The sequence below is a fragment of the Hyperolius riggenbachi genome, chromosome 5, assembly GCF_040937935.1.
Source record: "Hyperolius riggenbachi isolate aHypRig1 chromosome 5, aHypRig1.pri, whole genome shotgun sequence".
Lineage (NCBI taxonomy): Eukaryota > Metazoa > Chordata > Amphibia > Anura > Hyperoliidae > Hyperolius > Hyperolius riggenbachi.
In genome coordinates, this window is record NC_090650.1 from 339,133,967 (window position 1) to 339,159,780 (window position 25,814).

Consider the following 25,814-nt stretch of genomic DNA (forward strand, 5'->3'; position numbering starts at 1 on the left):
CTCACCTGCAGATGGAACTCTGTGAACATTCTCAACAGTCACCTGACCGATGTGCATTATACATAAGTCTGCTTCTGCCATTCATGAACTGCTAGATCCTTATAATCCTTGTGATTCTGGTCATCAATCCTTGTTCATTGCCTCTTGTATCTTGCTCCCTGTCACTGACTTTCTGGTACTGACCTCCTGTTTGACTACTCTTTGCGTAGTATATATTTATATCTGATGTTTTGGTTTTGACCCTTGCATGCTTAACTATTCATTTGTTTACTGCTTATGTTAATCCACTCTTGTACATATATTGCATGAATTGAGCACCTATGTATTGCTTTGTATATGTCTGTTATAGATAGCTACTTAAGGTTGACCTTCTGGGATTTGTGGTGCACCATGTGTTTCTGATTGTATGTGTATATTGTGTTTGGTTCTATGCATATTGATGCATAGACAGTGGGATGCAAAATTTTGGGCAACCTTGTTAATCGTCATGGTTTTCCTGTACAAATTGTTGGTTGCTACAATAAAAAATGTCAGTTAAATATATCATATAGGAGAAACACACAGTGATATTTGAGAAGTGAAATTAAGTTTATTGGATTTACAGAAAGTGCGCAATAATTGTTTAAATAAAATTAAGCAGGTGCATAAATGTGGGCACTGTTGTAATTTTATTGATCCCAAAACCTTTAGAACTAATTATTGGAACTCAAACTGGCTTGGTAAGCTAAGTGACCCCTGACCTACATACACAGGTAAATCCAATTATGAGAAAGAGTATTTATGGGAGTCAATTGTAAGTTTCCCTCCTCTTTTAATTTTCTCTGAAGAGTAGCAACATGGGGGTCTCAAAACAACTCTCAAATGACCTGAAGACAAAGATTGCTCACCATCATGGTTTAGTGGAGGGATACAAAAAGAGATTTCAGCTGTCTGTTTCCACAGTAAGGAACATATTGAGGAAATGGAAGATCACAGGCTTAGTTCAAGTTAATGCTCAAAGTGGCAAACCAAGAAAAATCTTGGATAAACAGAAGCGACGAATGGTGAGAACAGTCAGAGTCAACCCACAGACCAGCACCAAAGACCTACGACATCATGTTGCTGCAGATGGTGACACTATGCATCGTTAACCATTCGGCACACTTTACACAAGAAGATACTGTATGTGAGAGTGATGCAGAAGAAGGCTTTTCTCCGCCCACAGCACAAACAGAGCTGCTTGAGGTATGCTATAGCACATTTGGACAAGCCAGCTTAGTTTTGGAATAAGGTGCTGTGGATTGATGACACTAAAATTGAGTTATTTGGAAATAACAAGGGGCGTTATGCATGGAGGAAAAACAACACAGCATTCCAAGAAAAAGACTTGCTACCCACAGTAAAATGTGGTGGTGGTTCCATCATGCTGTGGGGCCAGTGCAGGGACTGGGAATCTTGTCAAAGTTGAGGGATGCATGGATTCTACTCAGTATCAGCAGATTCTGGAGACCAATGTCCAGGAATCTGTGACAAAGCTGAAGCTGCATCGGGGATGGATCTTTCAACAAGACAACGACCCTAAACACTGGTCAAAATCCACTAAGGCATTCATGCAGCGGAACAAGTGCAACCTTCTGGAATGGCCATCTCAGTCCTCAGACCTGAATACAATTGAAAATCTGTGGTGTGAGTTAAAGAAAGCTGTCCATGCTCGGAAGTCATCAAACCTGAATGAACTAGAGATGTTTTGTTAAGAGGAATGGTCTAAAATACCTTCATCCAGAATCCGGACTCTTATTGGAACCTACAGGAAGTGTTTAGAGGCTGTAATTTCTGCAAAAGGAGGATCTACTAAATATTGATTTCATTTCATTTTTGTAAATTTATGCACCTGCCTAATTTTGTTTAAACAATTGTTGCACACTTTCTGTAAATCCAATAAATTTCATTTCACTTCTCAAATATCATTGTGTGTGTCTCCGATATATATTTAAGTGACTTTTTTTATTTTAACAACCAATGATTTAGACAGGAAATTCATGACGATTAACAAGGTTGCCCAAACTTTCGCATCCCACTGTATGTATATACTGTATTTATTTTGTGCTCCTGTAAATAAACACATTTATTCACTTTCAAATCCATTCTGCAGACCTCTGTTTTTCTTTGCAAGTGATCTTCTGTTCTTTTTCAGTCACATGCATATTTTCTTTTAACAATTCAAGTGGGATGACCTGCATGCGCAGGTCATTACACTGGTAATAAGTAGTAGGAAATAACTAGTACTATATTCATCAATGTTTTTCTCACTATGTTACATTTCATTTCATGTATGCAAACGGGGAATCAACCAATAGCAGAAGGGTGGGTGGAGTAAAACAGTGTGGTTGAGAAATAGCTTCACACGGCAAATAGATTACAAACACTTTTGCCATGACTGGTCCAAGAAAAAGCAAACACTCTCATTTGGTGATCAAAATGAAGTTCAACCAATCAGGCTACATTAAATAAAAAAATCTGTCCTAGCAGATATATATTCCGGAATTGCCAATACCCAGGTGCACTCCCAACCAATGAAAGGCCTGACTACCCACAAACTCACTATGTGTGAATTGATCTTTTAAATTTGTATTGGCCATTTGCAGAATCAATTCTCTGCCCACTGGATTGCAATTGGCTGTTTTCTCCATTCTCTTTGTCCCCATATGTTTGTGGGGCGGAAACAGCAGGCTGGAAGTGTTGTACACATGGACGGGTGTCCTGAGATGGAGGTGGCACGCTCTCTCATTTACATCATAAGTAAGTGTATGCATATTTTATTCTATTATCTAAGGGGGTCAGAAATTATGGATCATTGTGCTGATAAAGTGCCCCTAGTTTGTGTGTGAAACAGCTCTCAACCTCTGTGCATGCGATTGTTCCCTCTTTCCTATGTGGATTTTGTCATTGGCTAATGGAGTTTTAAGATGTTTCCTTAAAGTATCAGCTTTTTAATGCCTAGTACACACCATACAATTTTCTGTTAGATTTTTCTGTTAGATTTTCTGTAATGCTGGGAATACACCATACAATTTTCTGTTAGATTCTTCTGTTAGATTTTTCTGTTAGAGTTTCTGTTAGAATGCATAATTAGATTATTTTCTGTAGAGAATGGTCATTATCTCTGGTGCATTGTCTTCTGTTTATCTCCTGCTGAGTAGAACAATGCCTAATTGCTCGGCAGATAGATGATAAGATAGATAAATTTCCAACATGTTGAACTTTATCTATCTGGCAGGTAAATCTAACAGAAGATTGTATGGTTTAGATTTACCTGCCAGATAAATAAATTCGAACATGTTGGAAATTATCAATCTAACCATCTATCTGCCTAGCAATTAGGCATTGTTCTACTCAGCAGGAGATAACCAGAAGACAATGCACCAGAGATAATGACCAGTCTCTAAACAAAATAATCTAATTATGAATTCTAACAGAACATCTTACAGAAAAATCTAACAGAAGAATCTAACAGAAAATTGTATGGTGTATTCCAAGCATAAGATTTTCTGTAATTAGATTATTTTCTGTAAAGTACTGGTAGAGACTGGTCATTATCTCTGGTGCATTGTCTTCTGGTTATCTCCTGCTGAGTAGAACAATGCTTAAAGGGGAACTTCAGCCTAAACAAACATACTGTCATTAAGTTACATTAGTTATGTTAATTAGAATAGATAGGTAATATAATTTTTTACCCACCCTGTTTTAAAAGAACAGGCAAATGTTTGTGATTCATGGGGGCTGCCATCTTTGTCATGGGGGCAGCCATCTTTTTGGTTGAAAGGAGGTGACAAAGAGCAGGAAACATAGTTCCAACTGTCCTGTGTCCTGATAACCCCTCCCAGCTGCACACGCTAGGCTTCAAATGTCAAATTCAAAATGTAAAAAAAAAAAATTTGCACCAAAACAGCAGAACGAGAGCAACAACATCAGAAATCCCATCATGCTTTGCACAGCATCAGGGGAAAAAATCCCGGGCAGTTTTCTTCTGTGCAGCTAAAAATGAGGCTTGGATAAGAGAAACAAAGTTCTGATGCTGTGATACTGTTAAAGAAACACCAGGCCTTTTCAGTGCTGCTGAGTCGATTTTTAGTCCGGAGGTTCACTTTAATTGCTAGGCAGATAGATGGTTAGATAGATAATTTCCAACATGTTGGAAATTATCTATCTGGCAGGTAAATCTATTGCTGGGCATACACGGGTCGATCTGGCGGCCGATTAGCCGACGAATTGACTCCCGCCACGTCCCCGCTTGTCCGCGCGGATCAATTCCCGCTCGTCCCTGCCAGCGCTCCTTATCAGCCGCTCGATTCCCCACTATTGTCCGTCGGCGAGGATCGAGTGGGGAATCTATCCGGCAGGTCATCAGACCTGTCGGATATTATCAATCGAGCCATCAGCGGCTCGATTGATAACAGCGCACCTCGCCGTGTATGCCCAGCATAACAGAAAATCTTACACAAAATTGTATGGTGTGTAGAGATGTGGCGAACGGTTCGCCGGGCGAACATCTCTGGGGGATTTACTACTTCCGGGTCGCTCTGACCCGGAGTAGTACGCCTGCGCTGCCCGGCGGAGTGCGTCCTAGATCGCGCTCCTGTTGCCGGGCACTCTCTGCGCATGAGCTTGACATCGTTCATGACGTCACGCACATGCGCAGAAAGTGCCCGGCAACAGGAGCGCAATCTAGGACGCGCTCCGCCGGGCAGCGCAGGCGTACTACTCCAGGTCAGAGCGACCCGGAAGTAGCAAGCCCCCCAGGGATTCAGAGATATTCGCCGGCGAACGGTTCGGGAACTATTCGCCGGCGAACGGTTCGGGAACCGTTCACCACATCTCTAATGGTGTGTACTAGGCATAAAAGAATGTGTGTCAATGATGTGCCTTTCTGATACTCTTTCATTTCATGTATGCTTTCAAAAGAGTAAAAAACTGGTCAAGAAAAGGATTGCAGTATGACTCATGTGATAGGGCACAATGACAGATTTCAATAGATTACAGCAGTGAAAAACTAGAGCATGAACTCAGTTCAATATCTGTAATCATCTGTCAAATCTAGTGTTAACTAGTGATAAACAAAAACAATCTCCTAATATGCACAATAGCTTCTTCAGGAAGGAAGTAATTGGGGCTACTAAATCACTGAACAGTTAACACAACTGCTGACTAACTAGATCAAAAGCTAGATGCTATGATTTGTCAGTCTCAAACTCAGGCTTTTAATTGAGGCTACCTAGCATAGTACATTATTTTTGATCACTATTTGCAGAGATCCAAATGACACGGTTAAATTGACCTTGTAGGGAATATTGAAATGCTCTTCTGTTTAGTAAAGAATAATGTGAAAAACATTTCCTTATTGTTCTTATCTTCTTACAATTTCTCTGTAGGTGGCATTGAACACCATGGCCCATATCTGTTTCTCCTGAGTCTTCTCCTAGGTGATATTTTCACAATTTCTCAATAAATTGCCTGTTAAACCACCAGCAAGCACAAAAGTACTGATATCAAAAAGAGTCTGTAAACTGCAGGTTTATATGGAGCTAAAAACAATGAGATAGCAGTATCATTTATTATTTTTGTGTAGTCTTCTTAGTTCTGGATACAAAGTGTAGGCACAATGCAGAGATCCAATTCACAAACAAAACCGCCTGACATGTGACCAAAAGCAACTTCCTCAGAGGCACACGATGTGCATTATATCAGCTGTGCACCATAGTACGACCAACAATCTGTGATACTGTGGACCAGTGGTGCTCATCCAGATTCCAGACATCCGGGTAACTCGGATATCCGACCTTTTTTCAGCTATCCGACCGGATTCGGATTCTGGATACCTGGGCCCAAATCCGGATAGCTCTATGCGGATATTTGGTCGCATACCCGGATATCCACGGATATCCGGCGGATATCCAAATCCGAATACTGTAACTAAGGAGATGACATCATTGAGCCAATCAGAGGGCTCCCAGCAGAAGCCCTAGCAACCAATCAGAGAAGGAAACCCTGGCCAGCCCCACCTGACCTCATTGAGCCAATCAGAGGGCTCCCAGCCTAAGCCCTGGCACCCAATCACAGAAAAGAACCCTGGCCAGGTCCCCCTGTATAATAAGGAGGGCTGCCATGATGAGAAATATCGTCCTTGCTTGTGAATGCTCACTGAGAGACATGCTCCAGTGCTGCTGGCCTAGCAAGTGCTGTATACAGTGATAAACCTAAAGCTGTTCAGTGATTAACCCCTTCACTATCACTACTCTATTGTTATATTGTTAATTAGGTAGCTAGCTTGATTTCTTTCAGTTACAGTCAGAGTGTGTGCTGCAGGGCTGCTGCAGCCACTATGTGTCTGTGTGTGCTGTGCACAGACCAGGCCAGCTGCTGCCTGCTGGCTTGCTATTAGCCTTAGCTACAGTATAGGTTAGGTTAGGTTAGGTTAGGGAATAGGATTACTGTGTAATTGTGTAGTTAGTACTGTAGTACTGCAGTCAGTGCTAGTAGTTGTTAGAGTAGTAGTACTACTGTGTTTGCTTACTACAGAACTGCTGTGCTGTGAGCAGTGCCAGTGTGACAGTGTGCACTAGTGTTTTCTCCTCTGCTGTCTGATTGTCACTCGGCACTTGGAACTTTGCATTTGGCACTTGGCACGTGGCACTTGGCACGTGGCACTTGGCACGTGCAAAGTGCCATGTGCAAAGTGCAAACTGCCAAGTGCCAAGTGCAAAGTGCCACGTGCCAAGTGCCAAGTGCCACATGCCAAATTCTAAGTGCAAAGTGCCAAGTGCAAAGTGCCACGTACCAAGTGCCATGTGCCACTGCCGAGTGCCATGTCCGGCATGCTCCTGGCAGACGTTGCACCTGCTGCTGCTGCATTGCCCTGCTCCTGCTGCCTGTGCTGCTCACACTGCCAGGGTGCCACAGGCCACTGCTGCTGTGCTGATACCACCTATATTTAACCCAAAACACAATTGCTGCGTGATTTTTTGGAGGTGTCTGGGCTGAAAACAGTCATGTCTCAGATGTGCGGTTGGACTTTGGACACAATGTGGGCTGCACGACCGCTGTCTGGAACCTAGTCCTGATGTTAATTGACAGCCATTTTTTTTTGGGGGGGGGGGATTTTAAGTCCCCACATCATTCATTAGTGTTTCCTGCGTTGCCTGCGCCTGCGTTGCCGTGTCCTCGATCCCACTGATGTCATCAAGAGCGCACAGCGCAGGCCCAGTATGGTCTGTGTCTGCGCAGTACACTCCTGGTGACATCAGCGGGAGTGAGGACATGGCAACGCAGGCGCAGTGGTTTTCTGACTTTAAAGTCAGAAATTCCAGAAGTGAACTGGAGGCGGGGCCGGAGCATCGATGAGTGGCTGCGCGGGCACAGGATGTCTGTGGGGGACCATAAGAAGCCCCGGGTAAGTTCAGCTCATTTTCCCCCGACCCCCCTACAGTATCCCTTTAAGGCAAAGTAAATTGCCATATACCTATGTATTTTTTGGTTTGTTGATATTATGGTTTTATCCATCTTCATGGATATCTACTCACAATTCTATGCTTAAAAAGTAGAAGTATAGCTACGAAATGTTCGTTAGGCTTCATATTGTACAGTGTATTTACATGATTACGAACATAATACATATTTTGATGTTCATGTACCTGAATTGTTTTGGTTGTGTTTAATAAATGTTATATTTTATATATTAATGTCAGCATTGCTCACTGGCCTATAAACCCTACATAGATCTGTTTTCTTTATTGTATCTGTTGCATATTATAGGAGTGGCTCATTTCGAGACAGACCCCCCCCCCGACCAAAAAGCGTCATTAGAGGTCCTTTTTTGCAGCCAAATCTCCCTCCTGAGCCCCTGAGCTGGCTGCTGACCCTCCCCCAATCACCTCCCAACGTAACAGATTCTGCAGAGTCCCTGGGGAGCAACAGTTAAGATGGGGGAGGGACACCTTGGGGGCCCCTACAGGCTCTGGGGCCCTGGGGCAATTGCCCATTTTTTCATATGGTAGCTCCGGCCCTGCATCTAATTGATTAATCTTGGCAACTTCACCACGTTTTCTTCATTTTTTTCTGCAAATATCTTAATAAATCAGCCACAGTGTACTTTAACCATAAACTTTGTAGTGTATGTTATGGCTCGCTTGCTTTTCACAGGGTTAGGAAACTGTACTGTGTTTAACAAGTACAATTTTATTTTTGTGCATTCTGCTGACCTCTGGTGGTAACAATGAGAATAGGTACAAACATTTATATAAGAAAAGGCAATTTCCATAAACAGTTTCCATTAACAGTTATTTATTTATTTTAATTTAAAGGAATATATGAATAAAATGTAACTGTGGCTAGAGCAGTTCAAAACATGTTGAGTTAAATTGGTAATGGTAACCACAATGAAAGCGCCAGCATCTGAGTATATAGAGATGCATACTTTATTTCTTTTAAATAATGGAACTTTATTATAAGTATAATTTCCATCTTGTAAATAGACATTTTACTTTAATTTTAAATTGCATGTTACATCAAAATTGTCAATTAATCATAGTAATCATTTATTCTCAAATATGATTAACTCCTAGTAGGGATGAGTGTGTAATTTGTCCAATAGCATGCTCACACTGTGTCATTTCCAACCATCGTTAGCCCCTAGCAAAGTTCTGGTTCAGGCTCTCCCTGTTTCAGTTTCTGTAAAAACAAAATCCATAGGAAACTAGAATTAAGGCCTCTTTCACAGTAGGACGTTGGGTTTCGATGCGATGTTAAAGTCACAACGCAAATTACAACACAATGCCCCCAAAAAGTTGCACAGCAATACTAAGTCTGTGCGATATTCACAGTGCACACGTTGCATTTGTGTGTAACGTGTAGCGTTATTAGACAGTGCTGTATGCTGTGGCTGTGCATTATACATGTTATTAGCTGTGTTGGACTGTTTGTACATGCTCAGTAATGATTTGGAAGCATACTTTTCTTTTCCTGTATGCTCTACTGTATGCGACGATAACAGGGCATTAAGCTGTGGTGCGAGTTTTTGGGGGCATTGCGTTGTAATTTGCATTGTGACTTTAACGTCGCATCAAACCGCAACGTCCCACTGTGTAAGAGGCCTAAGAACTGATCACCACAAACAGTGCTTGCAATACTTTCATTTGTGGTTTAATGTTCAGTATCACTACCATTGTAGAGAGCTTTTTATTTTTAGGTCAGAATAGTCTCCAGTATGGGGGATTGGTCCACAACCTGTTTGTCTAATTAATATGATGCAACTTGTCCCACAAACAGCGCAAGTAATATTTAAGTAACATTTTTGACCCCCTTCCTATTTAGCGTATGTTATACTCACGCTTCCATGTATCGGCGATGGCGTCCTCCTCGTCTTGCACGCACGCGCGTCACTGGCCGCGGATTGAATCCTGGAGCTGGGGGCCTGTGTACACTTGCGCAATGTGGAATGAGGCTTTGCATACGCATGCGCGAAGTGTTGAGTCATGACGTCATGTGCAGTCCCGATCCTCCCCATAGCGAAGCCTGGAGCTGATTGGGAGGCTACGCCATCGCAGAATCCCTGGGGTTATGTATTGCGGCAGCGATCGGAGGGGACTGGAGGCACTTGGGGGCATAGTTAGATAGCCAAGTGCAAGCTGAAGAATGTAAAACACATTTTATTTTAAAAAAATCCTCCCGGGGCCATGCGATCCCCGATCTTTGTGTCGGGCTTACCGCCAGAGAGTTAAATGTCATATTTCTTGAAGATAGGAGGGTGGCATCTAAAAAAAACTTAAAATTCAATATAGATAAAAGATAAGTGCATTGTGAGTGAGCAATGATCTAAAAAAATGTAAGGTTACTTAGACCCTATTGTAAAACAACTTAGGCAAAGAGTCGTTTAGGTTGAAGGGAGTGTTTGGACCTTATGTGACATGTGGAGTTTGGGGCGGTGGTAGTGATGGGGGGAAATGGGACGTGATGTTAGAAATACAGTTTGAGTAGTTGTTGGTTTTTGAATGATGGTGTTTATAATTTTCCCCCTTTATTTCCCATTATGATGCAAGAATTCTTATCAAATGATAACCTTAATGGGCACTAGTAGTCTGAATAAGTTGATGGAGAAGGTGGTGGTTGTGGGAAGGGGAGATGGTTGAATGCTCATTTCTAGTTACCATGTTCTGCTTAAAAAAATGGCATCACATATCCACGTGCTATAGTTTAGTATAGTCTGATGTCTCCCATAATAGAGAAAGTAATTGAATTTTAGTCAACATTTGATTTTAGCAGAGGTGCCAATACACCATCAATGGGAGGACTGGTATATGGGGCCCAGGGGATTCTAGGGCCCCGCCAGGGGGTCCTACCATGAAGCACATGAAGCACTTATCAGACACTTGCCTAGACCTGCAAGTTCTGAGGGCGATGCTTGCTGGTATAGTGTAGATTCTGAATGTCATTCAATAGCAGCACTAGCATTCCTCTGTCACGCAGACCTTCCCGACACCCACTGGAGTGCAGAGCTGTCTAGAAAGGCTGTAAATCTTCTGGCAGTCCAGGAAAAAAAGATTATTTTTCCTGTTCAGAGAGCCTGACAACTAAGGGTGCAGAGAGAAAAAGCTTTCTGCCCTTTGCTCAGTTGCTCTAATGACTGCGTCTGCTTAGCCACTGATGGTGAATCATACAAAGATTTATAGCCAGTCCTTAAGAGAGCATCATGGTCTTGTGTTGGGGGGTCGAGTTGGTTTGCCCAGTATTGGGCCTAGCCTTTCTGAAGGATTTTAGTGCACTTTCACAGCAGGTGTCATACCACAGCAAGTTTTACTCCACAATGTCTTTGATTCTTAGAATGATTTTGGAAGACATCAAATCCAATTTTGTTAACTAAATTGAGACCTTAATCGGGCAATTTCAGAAGCCAATGCCACAAAACAGCATGGGAAACCCACCAAAGGCCTTGGGAGCATATTTCTTACCAATAAATATGAGCGAAAATGTGCCCAGTGTAAAGGGACAATTATCCTTCCTGGCAGTAACCCCGAGCAACTCTCGGGATAGCTGCTGGGAGCTCAATGCAGAGCAATGGCGCACAGCGGTTGTTTTTACTCACCTCCCAGGGGATCCAGACGCCAGAAGCCATTCTCCTTCCTGTCCTCGGAGGCTCTGAATCACTCTGGGGTGATCGCCACCGGTGATCTCACTACAAGGTTAGAGCGCCACTCGGAGCATGGAGGGAAAATTACAATGCTGGATTCCTTGAAGGTGAGGTGAGTAAGTACTAGGGCTGCTGCAGGCATGATTTGTTCCTGATTTTAGTGTCTGAAAAGTGCTTAAAATACCCTAAAATCTGGAAATAATCATATCGCCAGGGAGGTTAAAGTGACTCGGGGGCAACATTGAAAAGATACTGAACAAATTATTTAATTTTTTTAGGGTTCCTTAAGACTTCTCACACTGCCAAGGAATCATTCAGATCATTTCATGGAATTATAAACAGATACACAGGATACTGGCAGTGCAAACCTTCCTCTATATATTAACATTTTTATATACCTTTGTTGGTACACGAAAATAGTAGAACCCAAAAGCATTTTCTTAAAATCCACCTGCAGTGTTATGTTGCATGATGAGGTATACATATATATCTGTAGTATCAATCTTACTTAGAACTTTTTTCACTGTAATGGTTAATAATGCAGAGCTATAAATTCCAATTTCTCTGCAGCTAGTGAAGTCAGACTACAAGGTAATTGTCCCTAATACCTAATTAGCTGCCATAGAACTTGTGTGGGGTTATAAAAAAGTTCCTCTTGGACCTTGGCTCATACTAACGTTCACCAGTATTGCAGCTCACAAAATTCATCTAAAATGGGATGCCGAAGGTCGTAGAAATGATTTAAAATGATCTGCTTACACAGATTAAATTATCACATCTTTTCAGAGTGTTTTAAAATCTGGGAGTGCCTTATAATAACTTTATTATAAGAATTTAACGTATGTTACTAAAAATATATTACATTTGTATGTTACTAAAAATATATTACATTAGAATTACCAAATTATTAATTAGACTTCAAAATGCAACATCGGACATGTGTATTTTGCTATTTATCAAAGTTATGCATTATGCCTTTCTGAAAGTAAAACATCTGTGCCCAAGAAAACAAGCCTACATTGCTCAGTTTTACCCTCTTTGAGTGTTCCTTTGTCCTTACTTTCCAATACCAATAGTTGACATACTTTCATTACATAACACTCTGCCTAAATCTAGAGCAATGTTCTCACAAATCTGGACAGTCCAACTGAATTTAAAACAAACAAACAAAAAATCTAATTCAAATATTACACTATAAAACTGCATGTCAAAATAATCAAAAGTTCTAGAGATACACTATTTGGAAGTCAAAACACCTATCAGATTACCAGACCTTTAGACTCTAAAAAAGTGGAAGCTCAGTTCCTTCAGAAAAAGTCAAAATTTGCATATAACTTTGAAAACATCTGTTTCGTCAGGTCTTTGACAGACGCACGTTAAAACCCTCATTATATTGAGAAGTGCCAAGGCAAATAGTCTGTAGTAGTAATACAGTTGCAAACCCAAAACATGTATTAATATTATGTCACTAGATATAATAAGATTTATAATTGTCATTTCAGGTACATTCTGCAGATGTAAATCACACCACAATAACTACAATTGTACAATTGTTTGCATTTTTACTACAACAAAGTTAAGCAATGCATTATATATTAAGGAAATTATATATTCCGTTTATGCAATTTAATAAACTATAGTTCAGTTTAGTTTGTTTTTTTTTTAAATAAAAATGGCAAACTACACTACAGAAAATTCACATTAAAAAGGGTATTCTTACCTTTGATCAAACTGATCTGCAGGTAAATATGCATACCAGTTATTGCATTAGCTTAGCTGCAAAATGTTCCTTTCTGTTGGATCTGATAGATTAAAAAAATTAAATGTGGTGTCATCAATTTAATCTGCACTATAAAAACATACACAAACGAAATGCAGAGTTCTGTCTTTACTTACATTGCATTCAGCATGCCCATCAGTTTGATCACTGTTGAAAACATCCTATCAGACATAACACAAAAGAACTCCAAAGAATCAGAATGCAGAAACTATTCAACTTGCTGACTAACTTTGCTCTCTCTGTTATTTACCAAACTACACAAAGAAAATGCTGTTCATTCAAAACACATTTCAAAACTCTTTTCACAGAAAGTCATTGAACAAATGGTCCCATGTCCTGCAGCGAGAGCCGCATCCCCTGTGAATCCTACTAATAGCTTTGGGGAATGGAACTGAGTGACACCATCACAAGTCACAATAGTACACTTTTGTCAACAACTTGGATCTGTGAAGGAAACTGCTTTTTTTTGTCCAGTGTCTAGTCTTTGGGACATTGGGTGCAAAATGCCTAGCTTTTTATTGTATAATTGTTTAGGTATTTTATATATTTGCATTTTGTGTTATACACAGCATGCTGTTAAGTGTTGTTATTAAATTGGATAATCTACCCAAATCTGATACGTCATTTTCAGTGCATGTTGATATAGCACACCTGAAGTGAGAGGAGTATGGAGACTGATATATTTATTTCTTTTTAAACAATGGAGGCTGTTGTATTTATTATATGTATTGTTTCGATGGAAATAAATACGGCAGATACCATATGCCTCTCTCTTCAGGTTGCCTTTAAAGGGACACATAGGACCTTTTTCCACTACATGCAGATGCAGAAAACTGACTCCAATTAATGCCTATATGGGAAATCTGCATCAGAAAAATCGCGTTTAGTGGAAACAGGCCCATAGGCATTCATTGGAGTCAGTTTATATGCATACAGAATCTGCGTGTAGTGGAAACAGGCCCTTAAGTGGAAAAAAAATTCCCCAGTTACTTACCTGGGGCTTCTTCTAGCCACCTAGAGTATTCCTGTTTTGCTGCGATTCCGCACTCCACTGTTCCTCCTCTGTCCCCCTCCATAAGAGTCACCCGGCTCTGCACACTGCACAAGAGCTCTGCCAGGTACAGAAATGCATTGTAAGGAAGTGTGTGTCACAGGGCCTTGCATGAGGTGATCAGAGCGGGACACCCGGGAAATTCAGATGCTGCTGAGGGACCAGGAAGACTTTAGGGGGCTGGAAGAAGCCCCAGGTAAGTAACTGGGCAATTGTTTTTTTTTTTTTTTTTTTCCAATTAAAGATAATCAAGCAATGGCATTGCAAGGCTGCTACAAACACAGACCTAGCTATTTCAGAGCAAACCACTTGCTGTTGAAGTTGAGACTTTCAAGTAGTGGCTACATGGCATCAATGTGTAAATGTTTCCGTTTCATTAAAGAATACCTGACTGGATGCAAAGCTACCTAAGCTTAGTACAGAGGTATGTTCATGCTGGATCCACATACCTCTTTGCATTGTCTGTTCATCTCCTCATTTCCTTCAGCCCCCGTAATCACTCCTTGAAAAATGTAACTTTTGTCTAAAGTCAAATTTTCAGACAGGAAGAGGCAAGTTTGCTTCTTTTTTCCTCTTATTACTCTCGCATTTCCTCCTCTTAAAGCAGACCTGAACTCACAACGTCCTCTCTGCTCTAAAAGATAAGCAACAGCATAATAACCTTTAAAGAAAAAAAAAAGTGTTACAGCTGATACAAATCCTACAATAAATCTGCTCTGTTTCTACTTTCTGCTTTCAGGGAAGCAGACATATTGTTAACACCCTGTGCTTTCAAATGAGCTTATCTGCCGTGGCAGTCAGTTGACACAGGGGAGAGATCAACTTCTGATTAGACACAGATGAGGGGGAATTAGACAGGCTAAACCCTCTAAATACATACAGGGCTCAATTCACTAAGCTTTATCAAACACTTTATCAAACGTTTGATAATTTACCTCATGGGTAAAATCTAATTTTGAATTCACTAAGGTGTTATGTATTTATCTTAACATTCAATAAATCTATAACACCTTGGTAAATTCAAAATTAGATTTTACCCATGAGATAAATTATCAAACGTTTGATAAAGTGTTTGATAAAGCTTAGTGAATTGAGGCCAATGGAGGCATTTCTCTCTGTTTTCCTACTGTCCTGTGTATGAGTTCAGGTCCACTTTAAAGAGGCATGAAACTCCATATTAACTGAAAAAAAATAAAATAAATCATCCAATATTGTTTTTAGCACTCCCTGTCAAATTTAACAGAAATGTGATATACATAAAAAAAAAATATTTGTGCTGGTTTCCATCTTTACTGTGTTTGTGATGCCAAAGGTAACATCACTTCTGCTCTTTTCTTTTTCTTTTTAACACAATTCAGTGTTCATTTACTGCTTATTTTACAGATTACTGTCCCTCCAACAGCAAAAATCACCTATGTAACAGGCTTACATCACTGTGTAAAGTCCTCAAAGGGAGGAGGAGATTTAATTACCTTCTGGTCATAGTGACTTTATCTTATCTGAAATTGGAAGGTTCTTTTACTTGCATTTTCAGATATCCTCGTTATTGTAGATAAATAAAAAACAATCTGGTTGGCACTGCAGAGTTCGGCACAGTTCAGCAAAGGTACAAGACCGGGTATAAAAAAAACAAAAACAGCAGACATATAGTGACCTATTTTAGAAAAAAAGGGGGTTCACTTATATATTTGGGGCACTAATTATTTTTCTTCTTCCTTCAGCTAAAAGTAAAAATTTGTTATAACCCTCACTGACAGCAGAGCTGGTGACCACTCTTTGCAACACATACAGGAGATGAGACAGCAAGTATCAAACAATGATGTTTATTGAACAAGTGCAAACATATATACAACCGTGAATATTTCCACATGCATGCCACACAGGCTAAATACTAGAAGTGACAGGACTATATACACTATATACAGATCCAAGAATGAAGTACCAAATCGATACCAAGAGCAAGTCAAGACAAAGCTCAAAATCAGAAACCAGGAGAGCAATGCAGTACAGAATCAGAATCCAGAGACAGGTAAATAATCAGGCAAGAGGTCAGACTGGGGAATCAGGAACAGGCAATGGGACCAGGAGTTCAGGCAGCTAGCAGCAAGCAGAGGCCTATTAGAGCTGAAGCTCTGGCAATATCTGTAGCAAGGTGAAGTCTTCAAATAGGCTCACTGCAGCTGACTGCATAATTACAGAGAAAGTCCTGCTGAGGACATCTGGTGGTGAGTAGTGATGTACATGACAGTCCAAGTCCAAAATGCCATCCACAGGTAGGACAGGGAATTGCAGGTTTCTTAACAAAATTTTTAAGGAGTGCTTACAGGGAATGGAGGGATCGAGGAGAGGAACAGATAATATACGTGGTTCCAGCATGAGCATACCTCTGTGCTTACATTAGGAAGCTTTGCCTCGTGTCAGATGTGCTTTAAGTCCTTTCCAATACCACTAAGCCACGCCCCTTACCGCACTATGCTACTTTATATATGTGAAGACATTGGCCTCAATTTAGTAAGCTTATCCCATTTCTTTAATAACGTTTCTAGAGTTATCACCATGGTGATAAGGCATGTAGTATTCAAGAAACATTTTACCTCAGGCAAACCTAAAGTTAACTCTTCTGTGTTTAAGTTAAGGTGAGATCTGTAAAGTTAACTCTTCAATCCTTAAAATAACGACAGAATTCTAAAGTTAAAGACGGGGCCATATGCAATTCACTTTTTCTCCTGAGTTTTCTCTTATGTGATATTTTTAAACTTGTCAATAAAATGCCTTTCAAGCCAACAGAAAGCAAGAAAATACTCAAAATAATTTTGATAGTACCCCTTTACCTACTTTTTGGTACTTTTTTTAGTTGAAAAGTCCTGGAAAGTTATTTTAAATCAAAGATGAAAAATTATCTCCTAGGAGAAAACTCAGGTGAAAAAGTGAATTGCATATGCAATTCACTTTTTCTCCTGAGTTATCTCCTAGTAGAGAATTTTCATCTTCTCTGTAAAATAACTTTCCAGCATTTTATAATTGAAAAAGTACCAAAAGTTAGTGAAAAAGTACTATCTAAACTATTTTGAGTATTTTCTTGCTTGCTTGCTGGTGGTTTCATTACAATGTGTGAAAATATCACCTAGGAGAAAACTCAGGAGAAAAAGTGAATTGCATAGGGGCCCCGGCTGTTAATTAACTGCATGTGAAAATAACTACAGAGGAGGTAACTTAAGGACTGAAGTGATAAGATAACTCTCTCACTGTGAAAATGTATCTCTATACCTCAATAAGGCAAGATCGATATGTGGTGGTAAGTTTTTTCTCTTGCCTTATCTCCAGCATGATCTTAGTGAATTGAGGCCATTGTCTAAACTGTCGTCACTTTTTTTTAAAATTCCCCCCCCCCCCCCCGCCCTGAACATAAAAAAGTTTAAAAAAATAGGAAATGATGCCAGGGATCTTTATACAGCCATACTACGGCTGTACAGCGATCCCTGGCCAAAGAGTTGCAGATCCGGAGGAATTTCCATAGGGTCCGTACGTACCCCGCCAGGAAATTCAATGCTCTTTCTTTTGATATATGTACATTTACACTACTGTTAGGTTTGCTACATTAACTGTCATTTACCGCATTTAAGTGTATACTTTTTTCTTTTGAAACTTTAAGATCTTCCCATCCTACTATCATCCTCATTTTTAGAGAATCTTCATACAAAGATAAATGACTTCATTTGGGGCTCAGAGAAACCATGTTTTAATAGGCTCTTAAGAGAACATGGTGGCCTAGGAGTACCCAACCTTAAGCTTTACTACAAGGCAGCTCAAGTTGCAAATCTCACTAGATGGCATGCAGAGATAGATAAACCGGCTTTGGTGGACATGGAAAGACATATTATTCATCCTATTACTCCACAAAATCTATTATGGATTACGCCCCAAAGAATCCAATTATAAAAACCTCGTTACAAGTCTGGGATAGCTGTAAATACTCAGGTAAGCTCATGTCCACACACAGACCTTTAGAGTCTTTACTGGGTAATCCCTCTTTTCCAGTGGCCCTAGATACACCTATCAGCTATCATTGGTGGTCCCAGGTGGGCTTAACCAGAGTCTGTGACCTTCTAGTGGACCAAGGAGTTAACCTCCTCAGCGGTAAGCCTGAGTAGAGCTTGGGCTAATAACCATATTCTGTATACAGGGAAAAAGGAATGATGATGATATCCTCTCAGGTGTGCCACAACACCTACATAGACGTTATACTAGTAAAAAGGATATATGTAGCAAAAGACTGAAGAAACTTGAAGAGTTTATATGCAAAAATACAAAAGATTTTTATTGAAGACAACACTTGTGCAAAAATATGTATAAAAAGTATCCATCAGGGAACATTTTCCATAGCAGAGAATGGCAAAAATGCATCAGTTGTTAACATCAAGATTAGTGCAGTTGTGCAAATTCATCAGGCCTCCAAAAATAGAGACAAATCTGTATAGTTAACACATGTTCTTAATAAACATCTGGACAACATCAAGCCAGGATTAACCACTCATCCAATTTTCAGACACAGGAACCGCACAAGGCAGGAGCTGGAGAGGAATCACCACTGTGACTTAGTGGTGATTTATAGAGATTCAGATTTGCCCAGGATGTCTTTCTATTTTTCCCAGTTAAAGATTTAGTATATGTTTTATTGCCACAGGGCCTAATTGAGGGGCTCGTAGATGCACAATTATGGTAGTGCTCATTTGTTTGTATATATAAAATGAACAAGTTTGGTCCCCAATTACTAATTACGGTATATTTTAGGCCCAGACCTGTCCTCAAGAGTTGAGAATTGCTAACCTGGGTGAAGATATAAGGTCTAATTGCTTCAGAGTAGTGTTGGGCGAACACCTAGATGTTCGGGTTCGCGAACGTTCGCCGAACATCGCCGCGATGTTCGGGTGTTCGCGCCGAACTCCGAACATAATGGAAGTCAATGGGGACCCGAACTTTCGTGCTTTGTAAAGCTTCCTTACATGCTACATACCCCATATTTGCAGGGTATGTGCACCTTGGGAGTGGGTACAAGAGGAAAAAATAATATTTGAAAAAGAGCTTATAGTTTTTGAGAAAATTGATTGTAAAGTTTCAATGTAAAGTTTCAGTACACAGAGTGGCAGTAAACACAATGCTATATAGTGTGGCTGAGCGAGCGGTGTACTACTATTCCCAGCAGACACAGAGTGGCAGTAAACAGAATGCTATATAGTGTGGCTGAGCGAGGTACACAGAGTGGCAGTAAACACAATGCTATATAGTGTGGCTGAGCGAGCGGTGTACTACTATTCCCAGCAGCGACACAATGACTGGGGGGACCCTGGCTAGTGTGGCTGGAGCGCGAACTACCCTGCCTGCCTACCCAAAGCTAAACCCACAGACAAATGGCAGAGATATGACGTGGTTCGGGTATTTATTTACCCGAACCACGTGACAGTTCGGCCAATCAGAGCGCGTTCGGGTCCGAACCACGTGACCCGTTCGGCCAATCACAGCGCTAGCCGAACGTTCGGGGAACGTTCGGCCATGCGCTCTTAGTTCGGGCCATGTGGCCGAACGGTTTGGCCGAACACCATCAGGTGTTCGGCCGAACTCGAACATCACCCGAACAGGGTGATGTTCTGCAGAACCCGAACAGTGGCGAACACTGTTCGCCCAACACTACTTCAGAGTAAAGTAAAGCAACTCTCTGATCCCATGTGCCCACTATTTCTCTTTTTGCTTTTCTTTATCTTTTACTTATCTATTCTACTCTAGTATATCACTTCTCCTCTTTTGTACTCTTTCTCCTCAGCCGGTCTTTAATTTGGGTAATACTTTACAGTCACAGAACAGTAGGACAAATAGCTTTAATTTTTGCTTTTTGAACCTACGCTATACAATAAACTACTCTTACTTCAGACTAACTCATAAGAATGGAGAAAACATGATTTGAACTAATGCTGTAGGTATGTTACGCTTAATCCAGCCTGGTACTCGCTGGAGACCAGGACTCATAGGCTTTACACTAAAGTTTGAAAAGAGTACAAGGCTACCCGACCAAGATTGGTTTAGTAAATGGGTAGTGAGTACTCTTCCAGGTTATGTTTTCAGTTTATCTTCTTGCTAGCAATTCTAGTTCACATAAGATTGTTATAGTATACTGAGTAGTAAGTCTATACTCATCAAGAATAATAATGCTTTTTCTGTAGGTTCATCAATGCTCAAACCTTGATTTCATCCTTACAAAATGTTTTCTGTCATCGTAACTTGTTCTCCTACGTGATTGTAATGATGTACCACAAAACTTTCCTGTTGATATGTCTTGTTCTCTTTGAAAATTCAATAAAAATGATTGAAACAAAAAAACCTTTAAAATCAATTTTCTCAAAAACGATAAGGTCTTCTTGAAAGAACCTGCCCCCCCCCCCCCCCCCCCCCTTGTTCCCACTGTTCTTCTGAACATAACCTGCAAATTTGGTGTTTCTAGCATGTAAGGGGGCTTTGCTATTAACCGTTAAATTCGGTGGGCTTTTAATCGTGAATACCGACTCAAGATCACAAATTATTAGTGTTCACGAGTTGGTTAACGAGTGCAATCACGAGTGCATTGGTGATCGGCATTTGTTATCGAGAGCCAATCACTAGTGCTGATCATGAACTGGTGATCACAAAAAACAGCTCGTGATCACAAGATCGTGATTAGCACCACTGCCTCGAAGTAAGTACTACCAGTAACCAATGTGGTGAAGGCAGTCTCCAAGCTATCAGGATAGGAAAGACTTCACTGTACCCCCACGGGTGCAGTCAATGAACATCCAAGCAGGCAAGGCAAGGTAATGCAATACAATCTTAAACTTCACACAAGGAACCCAGCAGTCAACTAAGGCAAAGCTGAACACTATGACGGGGAAGGTGTGAAAGGAAGAGCTGACTTTTATATGGACATCAGCCAATGAGAGCAGACATGCAAATTCCCACACAGCTTATTGGTAATAACTCCATCCTGTGTCAGGCTGATTGAAGGCTACAAGCTGCCTGTGGATGGAAAGGACTCTCATTACAAAAGTATGCCATATTATGCAACAACATGCATGTAGGAAATCCAGAGCTGTCTGGCTACAGTTCAACTGCAGCAAGCCATAGGTGGATTCATAACAACATCCTGAGCTGCTCTGAACTGCAGAGTGAGTGCAGATGGCAATGTGACTTATTGCAAATGCAATCCAAACCAAACAACCAAATGCAAGCAGATAAATTAAAACTGCTCGGTTGCAGCTTCACTGCAACCAACAGGGCAGTCTACAGGAAGGATCCTTACAACCACCTGCAGTAACAAATTGTCCTGGGAATATAAGAAAAAAGCCAGCACTGAAATCTTTCATAGATGTTTTTTGAGAGAAAGCCGCTAACCTATGTGGAGGGTTTGATGAGGTATTTGGATTGGGATCTTGGGGAAAGATTTGCATTTTTTCTTTAAAGGCTTTTCATGACAGTAATGTAGCCTGGTTTGTGGGATATTCTGAATTCTTAAAAAGAAGTTTCAGTCCCTTCCATAGGATTCCATTGATTCTCCTTGCAACTTTGCAAGCAATCTGCAAAAATTCTGCAAAGTAATCTGAGAGGAATCTGCATGTAATCTGTTGTGATGAATCTGCTGGTTCAGATCAGCAACTACCGTATTTTTCGCCGTATAAGACGCACTTTTTCTTCCCCAAAATGTTGGGGGGAAAGTGGGTGCGTCTTATGCGGCGAAAGTACGGATTTCGGGATGCAGAGGTGCGCAGGAAAGCAGTATATACATTACCTGCTCCTACCGCCGCTCTCCTGGCTCCCCGATCCTCTTCTTCCATCTACCGCTGCCCGCTGCTGCCCCAGCCGAACATCGCTGGCCGGTCTTAATTAGCCGCAGGGATACGCTATCAGCACACCACATGCTGGGGTCACGCATGCCGCCGAACAACGCTGGCCGGTCCTAATTAGCCGCGCAGGGATACACTATCAGCACACCACGTGCGCCGGGGTCACGCATACACATGTGTGACCCGGCGCACGCTGATAGTGTATCCCTGTGCGGCTAATTAGGACCGGCCAGCGTTGTTCAGCGGCATGCGTGACCCCGGCACGTGGTGTGCTGATAGCGTATTCCTGCGGCTAAGACCGGCCAGCAATGTTCGGTGGGGGCAGCAGCGGGCAGCAGTAGATGGAAGAAGAGGATCGGGGAGCCAGGAGCGCGGGGGCAGTTAATGTATGTGTACTCACGCTGCCTGCACAGGGGGACACCGGCACTGGAGGACACAAGGACAACAGGGGGCCACAGGCACAGGGGACGCTGCCACAGGGGACACTGCCACAGGGGACACTGCCACAACGGGGGGACACTGCCACAGGGGACACTGGCACAATAGGGGGACACTGCCACAACAGGGGGACACTGCCACAGGGGGACACTGCCACAACAGGGGGACACTGGCACAATAGGGGGACACTGACACAGGGGGCTGCAGGCACAACAGGGGGACATGGCAGGCAGAACAGGGGAACACAGCAGGCACAGGGAGACACAGCACAGGGGGACACAGCACAGGGGGACACAGCAGGCACAGGGAGACACAGCACAGGGGGACACAGCAGGCACCCCCCTGTGTCCCCCTACACAGCACAGGACCAGCACAAGGGGACACAGGGACACAGCAGGCACAGGGAGACAAAGCACAGGGGGACACAGCACAGGACCAGCCCAGGGGGACACAGGAATAGCCAATCACTACACTGACCACATAGAGGAACATAGGCAGGCAACATGGGAACAACCAATCATAACACTGTCCCCTTATGTGGTGTAATAGTATGTAATGTAACTGGAAAGGGGGGGGGGGTAAAAAGTCCTTAAGACACCCCTGCATCATAGACACACCTAGGTTTAGTTTTTTCTTTTTTTCCTGATTTTTGCCCTCTAAATCTGGGTGCGTCTTATATGCCGGAGCGTCTTATATGGCGAAAAATAAAAAAACAAAGAAAAAAAGTGACATTTAAATGTTAATGTCACTTCCTGCGGATCCGGATCGCGGACATCCGGTATGGGGCTAGGGTGGGCATGTACTATTACATGCCCGCAAACTGGCGCATGGTGATCGGCGGTTTGCGGCGGTCCCGATGCGCTGCAAACTGCCGCTGCAGGGATGTCCCGCATAGCAGGACATACGAGTGCAACGCGGAATTCGCGATGTCCCGCTATGCGGGACATACGAGTGAAAAGGGTTAAAGGATAACGGTTAAAGGATAACTATTAAAGTCAACTAAAATTCTAAATGCCATATCTATTTCCAGTAATTACTAGCAAATAGCAATATTTTGTTGTGAAGAAAATATGACATTTAAAGAAAACAGTTTTCACAGTGGGCATTACTATGGGGGACTGTGTCCAGCACATCCAGCATACAGAGACAATCTTCACTGGCTGTAATCCTGTGAGTAAAATGTGTTTAGAATTATGAAAAGTAGAAATATAGCTTCAAATTAAGTGTGTAAATAACTCATCAGCTGCATCTCTGTGTGCCTGTCTCTCTCTCTCTCTCTCTCTCTCTCTCTGCCTCACAGTATAAACAGTTTACAACAGAAATAGCTCATTTTGAATGGGGTGGGGGGGGGGGGGGAGCATCCAAGAATAGGATTAAAGTAAGCCTCCTTCTTTTCAGATCCTTTCTCTGTAGCTAAAAAAATCCATCAGCTGTTCTCATACGATCTGTGAGAAAACAATGTGTGTGTGAGAGCAGGGCAGAGAAACAAACAGTAAATCATTCCTCTGTTAATAATGACAGAGACGTAGAACCTATCTACATGGTATAGCTCTAGCCTCTAGCCTGATGCCGACACATTGGCCTCGATTCATAAAGCATTCCCGCATGCGGAAATGCTGAAAACAGCTCACTTTACCGACCACATAGCAAAATTTGTATTCATAAAGGCTTTTTCCGCATGAAAAGCCGACATTCGCGAGCAGAGTGATAAATCACCGCCTTGCGCGGTGATTATCTTAAGAAAAGTAACAAATGTCAATTCATAAAGATTAGAGGAAGCGGTATGCAGTCGGGGATTACCGCTACCTCTGATGTGGCGAGAAGCATGCGGAATACATTGCAGTGAATGGGACAGACCTCCCAAGCAGCAGCAGAGACAACACCGCACGGAGGGACTCGGCCAGCTTCTCCTGTTTCCGCATGCGTACCAACAGCCTAACGCCAGCCTACAGCGGAATATCTCCGCACTCCTATCACAACTAGAAACATTTTTATGAATGACCACCCAGAAGGCTGAAATACCGACAGCGGTGTTTCCCCACTCGAATTTACCTTACCGACAGCACTTTTATGAATCGAGGCCAAACTGTTACAAACAGGTGGTAAGCAAGGCTTTTTCTTCACACTGGCTGTGATGAGAGACTTCTGAAAAGTTTTGTATTGTTGCTGGCTAAAAGCTCTATAGGTATGTGGGGTTTACAGATGGGTAGTTTCTTTGATAGTTGTTTTTTAAGGTATCATAGGCTAGTCTGTGCTTATTCCCCTTCCAAACTAATTTTTTTTTAATAGTCTTTCTGAGTTCTTTGAAAAATTGCTTTGGAACAGTGATATTAACCGTGCAAAAAATTTAAATTAGTTTGGGGAGAGTTTGCATCTTGAAAGCTGCTATTCGGCCTTGCCATGATTTTATGATTTTTCTAACAAGAACTGACATATAAGAGTGTTAGAATTTGCTATAGGCTGGTGCAGTTGTTACATATTTTGTTACAATGGCTTGTGCCCAGTGCAGATAATGAGCAAGGTGGGTTTATGAACAGCATTTGGCAACATTATACCAAACAGAGCATACTGAGCGCTGTTGTCTAGAGTACAGATTGAGCCAGCTTTCAGTTTTTGACTACTCTACAGTGTCTGCAAATTAAAATAAACAATTCTTAAAAACATTAAATTCCAAATTGACTTGGGTGGTACCTAATTATGTTTATAGCAATTTTTATAACAAAGCTGCATTTTCAACCTTCCAGTAAACATATATGCTCTCTGATGATAAAGATGATAAATACCAGTAAAAGAAAAATCTCTTATTAGGGCTAGTTCACACAAGCAGCACTTGCTGATCCCGGCGATCGCCACAGCGCTACTACAGTATAACTCTATAAGTGTAATCCCACTGCAGCACTGCGATGTGTACTAAATCCCAACCTCACTGCATGCAGCATTTTCTCATTGATTGCACTTGAATGAATTCTTCTTTCTTTTAAAATTGCTTTTAAAATTGCTTTGCAAAATTGCAGTCACTAAGCAATTGGGATTTCATTTTGTGATTTGTAGTTGTAGTGTGAACTAAGCCTTAATGTACATTGGCCCGGATGCAACAACTAGCAGTAAGATTGCTGTGCGGATTCATTTTTTTTTTGCAATTTTAGCTTTATTAAGGCTGAGCCCCGGCCGTTAGTGCCACGCGTGTTACCGGGTTAACAGGCAGTGCTCCCTTGGTGTTAGTAACGGTAAAATGGCCATGCACTTCCTAGTTGATGCATCAGGTCCAATGTGTCATGTTAGGTGCACTTTCTGTTTTTCTTGGGTTTTATGATGCAAGGGTACAGTGCCTACAATGTAAATTTCTCACACCTGATTGCTTCTTCCAGTACCTATATGTTGCCTTATGTGGATTGTTCAATGCTTTCCACAATTACTGAAGCTGTGTTAAATCTTGGTGTTTGTGTTAACACTTTGATAGTAGTAAAAATGTTGCTGTACCGTGTTAGCCAAACAAATTATGTAGGTAGAAAAAAACAAAGT

General features: G+C 41.6%; 1 long non-coding RNA gene across 1 annotated transcript in view; it reads right to left on the reverse strand.

Moving 5' to 3' along the window:
• LOC137517728 (uncharacterized) overlaps positions 1-13,124 on the reverse strand; it is a 79,449-nt gene extending 66,325 nt beyond the window's left edge. Inside the window, exons 1-2 of the long non-coding RNA XR_011020637.1 lie at positions 13,055-13,124; positions 12,879-12,960 (exon numbers count right to left, since the gene is read on the reverse strand). This is a non-coding gene — a long non-coding RNA (uncharacterized lncRNA). The remainder of the gene's footprint in view (positions 1-12,878; positions 12,961-13,054) is intronic.
• Positions 13,125-25,814: the final 12,690 nt, after the last annotated feature.